Source organism: Nomascus leucogenys, chromosome 21 (genome assembly GCF_006542625.1).
Source record: "Nomascus leucogenys isolate Asia chromosome 21, Asia_NLE_v1, whole genome shotgun sequence".
Lineage (NCBI taxonomy): Eukaryota > Metazoa > Chordata > Mammalia > Primates > Hylobatidae > Nomascus > Nomascus leucogenys.
Window position 1 is genome coordinate 68226398 of NC_044401.1, and position 10555 is coordinate 68236952.

Sequence of the window (10555 nt, forward strand, 5' to 3'; positions counted from 1 at the left end):
AGGTGGCGGCTGCCGTGCGGACTGAGGGTGCTTTGAAATCAGGGGAAAAAGAATTGTCAACATGTCTCAGTTTTCACAATTTGCATCTGACCACAGAAAAAATCCTAACAGTCTGTGTATATATTTTTTGTAGACCCTTTGACATGTTATATGGTTTATTATTCTATTTATTTTTCTGGCTTGTCTAAAATTATAACAGCCATAAATAATTGTTATTTTGTAATTTAAAACAGTACAAGAGTGGGTACAGTTAAGAGGGAAGCCCTTCTCTCTTCCCTCCAGTGCCACATCTCAGAATGAAACCCTATGAACAGGTTGGATGTGATCCCTTCAGAGATTTCTATATATTTAATACACATGTGTAGTGTTTACATATGAGATCATACTACACATGTGTAAGATGGTTCTGCTTTACTGTTTTCTTTTCATATCAGGGCCAGGCCAAGGGTGCAGAATTTAAGGAGGCACCCACCCTCAGGCTCATGTTAGCACAGGGACATGGTTTGCACAACCCTGACAGTGAGCACGCCCTTAAATTTTGTGTCCCAGGTGGCTTACTCTTATGGAAGTAATACTTTTCTGTATGTCCTGGTCCTCCCTGCTTAATATATCTTAGATATCTATGTCAGTACAAACAGCCCTACTTCATTTTTTTTTCATAATATGGTTTAAGTTTAAAGGTAACTACTGCCGGGGTGGTGGCTCATGCCTGTAATCCCAGCACTTTGGGAGGCCAAGACAGGAGGGTCGCTTGAGCCCAGGAGTTTGAGACCAACCTGGGCAACATGGTGAAACCCCGTTTCTACTAAAAAATACAAAAAAATTAGCCGGGCTTGGTGGCGGGCACCTGTAGTCCCAGCTACTCGGGAGGCTGAGGCAGGAGAATCACTTGAACCTGGGAGGCGGAGCTTGCAGTGAGCAGAGATGGCGCCACTGCACTCCAGCCTGGGTGACAGAGGGAGACTCTGTCTAAAAAAAAAAATAAAAATTTAGCTGGGCATGGTGGTGCGTGCCTGTGGTCCCAGCTACTTGGACGGCTGGGGTGGGAGGATCGCTTGAGCCTGGGAGGTTGAGGCTGCCATAAGCTGTGATCACATCACTGCACTCCAGCCTGGGTGGCAGACCAAGACTCTATCTCAAAAAAAAAAAAAAAAAAAAAAAAAAACATAAAAATAAAATAAAGGGTAACTTTTCCCTTGGTTTCATTTTTGTCTACACAGTGTGATACCAACAAAGCGAATTGGACATAGCTTTTGGGGCTGTTGCTCCTCCGCTACCTTCTGGACTTCTAGGTCTGTGTTGCTTGGCTCCGTAGCTCCTTCCTTGAGCTGCCCAGGTTAATGGGTGGAGGGGACAGTGGTAAGAAGCTGAGAGAGGCAAAGTAGACTTGAGTTAGGAAAGGCTCAAGCTACCTGGAAAAAAAGAGGTGCACTAGGTGAGAGGAAGGGGCAAGGGGGGGCTCTAGGAAGAGGCAGAGAAAGGAGATTTGGGGGAAGTAGCTGCTTCCACGAGTGAGAATTTGAGAAAAGAAATGTGTGAAGAGGAAATGTAGCCTACATTCCGGGGTGTGATTCGAATGTTCTTGGAGGAGGAGATTTGCATCACTCCTCAAGGTCTTCTGGAGTTTGGTTTATTTAATGGGGTGCATCATGGCCTAGGGCCCAGCGCCAAGGCTAATTGGCCATAATTGGGTTACCTGTGTCTATTTGGTGAAGTTGAAGTGGGATCACAGGAGCCTAGGAGGGTTACTCAGTTTTCAAATAATCAGCTCTCTTACCAATAGGGAGTTACTTTTTTTTTAACTTTTATTTTAGGTTCAGGGGTACATGTGCAGGTTTTGTTATATAGGTAAACTGTGCATGGTAGAGGTTTTGTGTACAGATTATTTCATCACCCAGGTACTAAGCATAGTACCCGATAGATATTTTTTCTGATTCTCTCCTTCTCCTACCCTCCACCTTCTGATAGGCCCCAGTGTGTGTTATTCCCCCCTATGTGACCATGTGTTCTCATGATTTAGCTCCCACTTATAAGTGAGAAGATGTGATATTTGGTTTTTTGTTCCTGCATTAGTTTACTGAGGATAATGGCTTCCAGCTTCATCCATGTAGCTGCAAAGGACATGATCCTGTTCTTTTTTTATAGCTGCATAGTATTCCATGGTGTATATGTACCACATTTTCTTTATCCAGTCCACTGGATCTACAATGATGGGCATTTAGGTTGATTCCATGTCTTTGCTATTGTGCTGCAATGAACATACGTATGCATGTGTCTTCACGGTAGAATGATTTATATTTCTTTGGGTATATACCCAACAATGGGATTGCTGAGTCACATGGTTATTTTGTTTTACTGCTTTCCACAATATCTGAATTAATTTACATTCCCATCAGCAGTGTATAAGGTTCTCCACAATCTCACCAGCATCTATTATTTTTTGACTTTTTAATAATAACCATTCTGACTGATGTGAGGTGGTATCTCATTGTGGTTTTGGTTTGTATTTCTCTAATGATTAGTGATATTGAACATTTTTTCAAATGCTTGTTGGCGGCATGTATGTCTTCTTTTGAAAAGTGTCTGTTCATGTCCTTTGCTCACTTTTTAATGTTTGTTTTTTGCTTGTGAATTTGTGTGAGTTCCTTACAGATTCTAGATATTAGACATTTGTCAGATGCACAGTTTGCAAATAATATGGGGTCCTAGGCCACTTTGAGGAGTTTTGGAAATCTACAAAACTATTCCTCAGAACAATGCAGGTGAGCAAATATACACAACATTTTGCCAACAGTTTTTAGGAGATTTTGAACCCAGAGGCCCAACCTCGGCCCCCCCCCGCCCGTGTCAAGGATTCTGGGGAGGGCTCTGCCTGATGCTGCAGTCCCAGCCACCTGTGAATCAACTCATACTGAAAGTGTGCCCAATCAGTGAGCACATTACAGTCTCCAAGAGTGCCTTGTGGAGGCAGACATAAACTTGAAAACTGCATATTCTAGAGTCTTGGCCTTTCCTGCTTGACAGCAAGAGGAATACGCAGGAGTTTGGTGGAAGTTTCTGACACAGAAATCTTACAATGGGAGTTTGCCTCTGACATCCCAGCGGAGTCCGTTAGTGGAGCGATTTGCAGCTCCTTGCTTTGCTAGGTGTGCCAAGAGCAGTTCTGTTTTTAGAAGGCAGTCATCCAGGACCAGGAAGGGGCAGGCTGGAAGAATCTAAGCCCCAGTGAAGGGTCCCAAGTGGAAGATGAAGAATGATGAGGATGTAAATTCTTGGTGTCTGGGAGAAGCCTGAAAGACTGGAGGCTAAGACCAGCCTTGAAAATGTATAACAGGAGACTAAGTGGCGTTTTCTCCCATCGTCTCAGACTGGCTGATGGTGGCACAGAGCTAGGGAGATTTCCGCACCACCGCTGGGGTGGGGGAGAACAAGGAGGCAGCACATTGTCCTCAGGCCCAATGAGGTTGGCAGAATGGGCCCGATTACTACTAATCATTATTAGCTTTCCACAAGCTGTCAGTTTAAAAGAAAAACATGAGAGGGGAGAATCCTATAGCCATGGAGGGAGTATAATTCTCCTTCTCCTTCATCTCTTTCGTCTTCCTTCAGCTCTTTCTTTTCCTTCTCCTTCTTCCTTTCCTTCTCCTTTTATTCCTGTTTCTCTTCCTCCTCATCCTGCTCCTCCCTCTTTTTTTTTTTTTTTTTTTTTTTAAGCTATTCTAACCTCACTGGGGAAAGGAAGGAGACTGTGCTTTCTGAGGCCAAGCAAAAGGAATTGGAAGACAATCATGGGTTGTCTTAGTTACAGTTCCCTTAGATGCAGGCTCTGAGACAAGGCATTCACTGCCATTAGTTTGTTTAGGAGGGGATTCCAGGAAACATTGATAGGAGAAATGGGGAAGTGAGTCAGGGAAGGGAAGAAGCCACACTCTTCAGAGTGTGTCACAGAGCAAAGTATCGCTGCAGGCAATAGGAGCTTAGTCCTACTGGGGACCTCTGACAGTCAATAGAGACCATGCCTTCTGAGATATTCCTCATAGGGGCTGGGATACTGATTCACCAACTCTGGAGAGCCACTGATTGCCTCCTGGTCTTGAAAGATGGTAATTCCCTGGTTAATTTCAGCCTGCTGCTTGCTCTGGCAGAGTGGGCTCCAATCTTCAGAGGAAGCCCCTAGGCAAAGAGGCAAAGAGACAAAGGTGCTGGCCAATGAAGTTAGGTTGACACATTATTTGATTTCATTCATAGCAAGTTCAGAGAGAAGCAAAACAAATCTGTGGTGTTAGAAGTCAAGACAGCAGGTAGCTTGTGAGGGGATGATTAGAGGAAGGTTTCTAAGATTGTGATCTTGTCTAATTTATCGATCTGAGTTTGCACAGGTATGTTCATTTCATGCAAATTCATTGACCTGTATACTTGTAATCTGTGTACTTTTCTACATGTCTTTTATACTTAAATATATTTACAAAAACACTAAGTCTCATTTCTTGGAATGGGCTTTTTCTAGTAACTCAAAGTGTCTGAAAATTTCCAGAATTGAACCAAGATGTCACCAAGGGAGACATTACCCAAAGGAAAGTGGGAATTCAGCTGAGCAGAGATGAAGGCAGCAACATCCAGACATGACAAATGACCTGTCGCTCCAACAGAAACCGCTAGAATCCAACACAAAGAAAGGAAATGGATGGGAAGAAGGCAATTTTGAGATTACTTCCCAGCCCCAATAAACTGCGATTTCTTGAAAAACCAGTTGCATATGTTTGGCAGCAGCTTTGCCAAGAAGGTCCTCTGAGAAAGGATTCCAGATGGATAGGATGTTTCCCCAATAAGTCTCTTGTCTCCAGGCTCCAGGGAGACCTGGCAGGGGCCAGTGTTGCAGCCCAACACACATAAGGGACCCATTGGCTTCTTCAAACTTCCCACTAAATGTTGTGATTAACCACGCTGTGGCTCCAATTAGATCAAATAAAAGCTACATGTTAAAAGAATAGCAGCAGGAGGTAATGTGCATATCATTAAAGAACAAGTTACAAATATGAGTCCTTTGGTGAGCCTAATAGAGACGTGTCGCGCGAAGCTGAGACAAATGCTGAGTCTGCTGGCTTGAGGTTGCACCCTGAGTTTGCCATGGGTTGGGAGCTGGGTAGATATTAGTAAGAATGTTATTAAGGAATAATAGCTATTTTTTAGGGCTTCCTATGTCCCGGACACTGTGTGAAGTGCTTTGCATGCAATACTAATGAAGTAGGTTTTATTTATTCCATTTTATGCTGAAGAAACTGAGGACCTAAGCAGATGGGAGAACTGATAAAGGTTTAACAGTTAAATAGTGGCTGGGTCTGCCTGAATCCAAAGTCCACCTGATTTTAATTTTTTACTGAAATTGAGGTATAACTTACATATAGGAAGACATGGACATCTTAAGGTGAAAGGAATTGTTACCTATGTGTACACCTATGCAACCACCACCCAGGTCAAGCTATGGAACATCCCTTGCCTTCCAGAAGGTTCTCTTATGCCCCTTTTCCAGTCACTATCACTCCCAAAGAAAGTGCTGCTCAGAGTAGTTTTGCCTGTCCTTGAACTTCACACTGTAGGCAGCCTACAGTGTGTGCTGTTTTGTATCTAGCCTCTTTCACTCAGCTTGTTTTTGAGATTTACCCATGTGTATAGTGCTTGAATTAGTAGCTCATTCATTTTTCATTGCTGGGTAGTATTCCACTGTAGAAATATACTGCACTTGCAGTGAAACCCCGTCTCTACTAAAAATAAAAAAATTAGCCGGGTGTGGTGGCAGGCACCTGTAGTCCCAGCTACTCGGAGAGGCTGAGGCAGGAGGATGGCGTGAACCCGGGAGGTGGAGCTTGCAGTGAGCCGAGATTGCGCCACTGTACTCCAGCCTGGGTGACAGAGTGAGACTCTGTCTCAAAAAAAAAAAAAAAAAAAAAAAAAAAAGAAATATACTGCACTTGATTGATTTGTTCTGCTGATAGAAATTCAGGTTGTTTCCAGTTTTTAAGGTCAAGTGCTTTTAACCACACATATTTCACTGTAGATTGATGAAGGCAGCTGGGTTACTTGTTGTTGTTGTTGTTGTTTGTTTGTTTTTTTGAGACAGAGTCTCAGCCTGTCACCCAGGCTGGAGTGCGTTGGCGTGATCTTGGCTCATTGCAACCTCCGCCTCCTGGGTTCAAGCGATTCTCCTGCCTCAGCCTCCCGAGTAGCTGGGATTACGGGTGCACACCACCATGCCTGGCTCATGTTTGTATTTTTATTAGAGACGGGGTTTCACCATGTTAGTCTGGTCTCGAACTCCTGCCTGCCTCGGTCTCCCAAAGTGCTGGGATTACAGGCGTGAGCCACCACACCCGGCCAGCTGAGTTACTTGTAATAGTCGGGAAGGGGAACTTACATGAAAAAAGAAGGAGGTTTCAGAGGTCACAACTATGAGCAGTAAAGCTAAGAAAAAATGAAAGCTGAAGGGGACCCTCTTACTCTCAGATTTCTGCATGGCTCCTGCCCTTGTGTCTTTCATTCCGGTCTCTGTTCAGATGTCACATTCTGCAGACAATGGCACCTCCTAACAGATGAAATGATGGCACAGGCATGCAATCTGCAAAATCCATACCACAGGATATTCTAGGGGACAAATGACCTGGCCATTTCAATAAAAACCTGTAAGAAACAAAAACGAAGAAAGGAAATGGATAAGAACCTAAAGACTGAAAGAGATTTGTTTGAACCTGAATTTAAGTAAGGTTCATAGCATGCAAAAATATTTGTGACAATGAGGAGGTGTGAACACCGATGGGACATGATCGCATATTAAGGAGTCCTGGTTATTTTTCAAGTGTGATAACAGCATTGAGGTTATGTTTTGTAAAAGTCTCTATCTTTTAGAGTTAAAATAAATGACACCTCTCCACCTTCACACTCTATCTTGCTTACCTTTTGCAGGGGAGGAAAGATTTCTTTTCACAAGAGAAAAGCATAGAAATTTATTTAATATAGTTTTATATGACATGGGACCCTTTAGAAGTGAAAGACCGCAAAAAACAACAATGGGGAAACCTGTGTATTTTTACGCTAAGTTTGATGAAGATGTGGATAGTCCTGGAGCAGTGTGATTGGACAAAGGGGGTGTGATCTACTGATAATAACTTGGGGGCCTGTTTGTTCAGATTCTTTGCTGAGTTCCTGCTTCATGTACTCTCCTTTCCTCTGCTTATGACGTAGGCACTGCCCACATGAGTAGTATTCCACTATATTCCACATGAGGCTCTTATGACTGACTTCAGCAGAAGGTCAGAGGATTCTATGATGTTTGATGGTATGCTTCAGAGGAGAAGGGTGGGGGTCAGAGAGACCTTCCCGCTTCTGCAGGTTTTCACAGATGCCAAGATGCTCTATTTTGGGGTAACATGTCCTAAACCCTATCACCTGCCTAATGTTACTTACTAGCTCTCATTTCCCCCTGACACTTTCCCTTTTTGCTTTCTTGAGTAGAAGCTTCATAAAGGCAAGACCTTCATCTTATTCACAGCAGTTGATTCTATCACCTTGTATGGCCCCTGACACATAGAAGGTGCTCAATAAATATTTGTTGAATGGATGCATGAAGTGTTTGAGAAAGGTCCCCTGCGAGTAAAATGTCAAAGAATTGAAAAACAGAAGGGAACAATGAAGCCTGGGGACATGGTTTCTGAAATCAGGTTTTTATTTTAGTATTATTACTTTTTACAGTGCAAAGAGCTGGCTGTGAAAGGCAGCTTTGTTAGAACTATTTATGAAACTCTCACTTGTGCCTGATTGGGGGGAGATAAAAATCTACCTCCCCAAAGGCCCCCCAGCTTGAGTTGTGGCTGCTGCACTATGGGTTTGTTTATGTTTAGCAGCTGGGGTCCACAGGGAGCCTGTGACCAGGGCAGGGGCTGCAGCAGTTGAAGATGTGCCTGTCATTATTTAATTAAATCATCTTGGGCATGTCCCTTAACTTCTCCGAGCCTCAGTTTCATCTACGGTAAAAGGAGGTTGATTATTCATCTACTCACAGGGGTTCTGAGAGAAGCAAAGGACAGGCTGGTCCCAAGGAACTGCATTTGATAAGCCCCCTCCTCCCCCCACCTCCCCCCACCCTACCGCTTCCCCAGGTGATTCTCAAGCTGGTGTCCCTGCGACCACCCTTGGAGAAACCACACCGATGGAAGTCACTTGAAACACAGGAGAAAAGATTCTAAAGTTGTGTCTAAACCAAAAATTGCTAACAATCAAACTGCCTTTGAAAATTCTCTGGGAAGGGACCTCCCTGGAGAGGACAGCCACCTCTCCATGAGGTCAACACAGACAGCGTTTCCTCCAGTGCTGGAACAGACCACCGTGCTTGAACGGGGTGATGTGAGGCTCACCCCCGTTATGGGAAGACACTCTCACTGAGCGGGGCTCGGAGAAACTGGGACCCAGTGGTTGAGACAGCCAGGTTCTGAACGCGGACCATCTGGCCCCAGAGGCAAGGTCCTAACCCCTGTGCAGTGAGGGTGTCCAAGGGGACCTCCACAGACTGGCAGTGCTTGGGTTAAAGCAGCCTTAGGGCCGTCGGTCTGGACGCGGCACACACGGAGAAGTGAAGAGGGAAGGAGGGGAGGTGTGCAGTGCAGCGGAGTTAACCACAGAAACCACGGTGAGGGGAGGCGTGGGCCTTCGCCCGGCTTCGGTGGTCACCGGTCCCACGGGCGGGACTAGGCAGGTGAGCTGTGATTAAAAATTGGCTCAACCACCAGGGTCCTTGACCCAAGCTGCTCACCCGTCAGAGAGGCTGGCTGCTTTGAGTTTCCTCCGTTTCTTTTCTTTTTCTTCTTGGTTATAGGCATTGCACAGTGTTGGGATAGCTCAGAAGGAGACAAAAAGGCCTGCACGATCCCCAGCCTGACCATCAACAGGGACCTGCCAGGGGTCAGAAGGGACCTGCCCACACACGTCCGCATGTCCTCCGCCGCTGGGGAGGAGGAGGCAGGATTCCTGGCTTCCCTCCAGGCTCTGCAACCACTTGCCCTCCTCCCTCTCTCCTGCTATTAAATTTAGGTCTCTTTCCGGAATGTTCTAAGCCTTTTTAAAGGCAGCAACACACTGTTCCTGTGTTGGCTGTTACCTCTGAGAAACCGGGAATAAGTTGCCGATGGCTTTGAGCCTGGACTCTGGGCTCGGGATCCTCCTAGGCCCACCCCTGGGATGAGTCATCGTTCGTCGGAAGGACCCCTCCCTCCTAAGACCCCTGAGCTGCTCCAGGCGCGGCTGTAAAAGCTGGCCTCGGCATGGCCCCTGTCTCTCCCCATTCCTGACCGCCCTGCTCCTCACCCCACCGTCCTCTCCCTGATGTCAGCTCATTCATTCCAGCCGTCTCTGTCACAGATCCCAACAGGCTCTGCCTGTGGCGGCTGCCCCTCACTCCTGGGCAGGCTGATCCCACCCTAACGGTTTCCAACAACTGCTGGTTTTGCCTGAGGGTCCTCTCTGGCTGCCCCAGCCAGCCCAGCCCCTGGTACAAGCCAGGCCAGAAGTTCCAGGGTGTTACCCCTTCAGTCCCCAGCTGCCCTCAGCCATGCCTGGTGGACACACACCCCAGCTCTTGTGCCCCTCCATGGGGAAAGTTAAGCTGTGTTCCACTCCCCATGCTGCGGACCCCAGCTCCCCAGAGACACACCCTGTAGGGCTTTTTCTCCCTTCCTTGTCTCACTTCCCCTCTCTTACTGGGTCACCTAACCACTTGCACAGACATCTGTGGCAGTGGGAACTCAACCTTGAGAGCGCCTTTCAGAGGCTTAACACATATTCATGGTGAGCCAGGTAACTAACCGCTTGGGCCTGTCTTAGGCAAAAGAGGTGTGACCACAGACAGACAGATCTGACCCCAGACATTGCAGAGGTCAGCCTCAGAGACACAAGGGCTACTGAAGCACTACTACCAAATTTGCAATTCGCTTTTAAAAGATTTGAGTTCCTACCATGGGCCAAGCAGTGTGCCAGGCTCTGGTGATACAGGGTTGGGCAAATTAGACAAGAACTTTCTTTACTGGGGTATACCTGCTGTTGGAACTATCCAGTGACTAAGACAAAAAAAGTCAATTGTTTAAGTGTTTTGCAGAGTGTAATGTGTTACTTTAGGTGCTCAGGGAAAGTCATGTTTAGGCTGAGCTATGAATTATACAAAGGAGGCAAATGGATAAAGGTAAGACAGATGGGCTGGGCGCAGTAGCTCATGCCTGTAATCCCAGCACTTTGGGAGGCTGAGGTGGGTGAATTGCTTGAGCCCAGAAGTTCGAGAGCAGCCTGGACAATATGGTGAGACACCGTCTCTACAAAAAATGTAAAAATGAGCCAGGAATGATGATATGTACCTGTAGTCACTGATACCCAGGAGGCTGAGGTGGGAGGATCATAAGCCCGGGAGGTTGAGGCTACAGTAAGCCATGATTGCGCCACTGCACTCCAGCCTGGGCAACAGAACAAGATACTGTCTCAACAACAACAACAACAACAACGACAAGACAGGAGATCACAG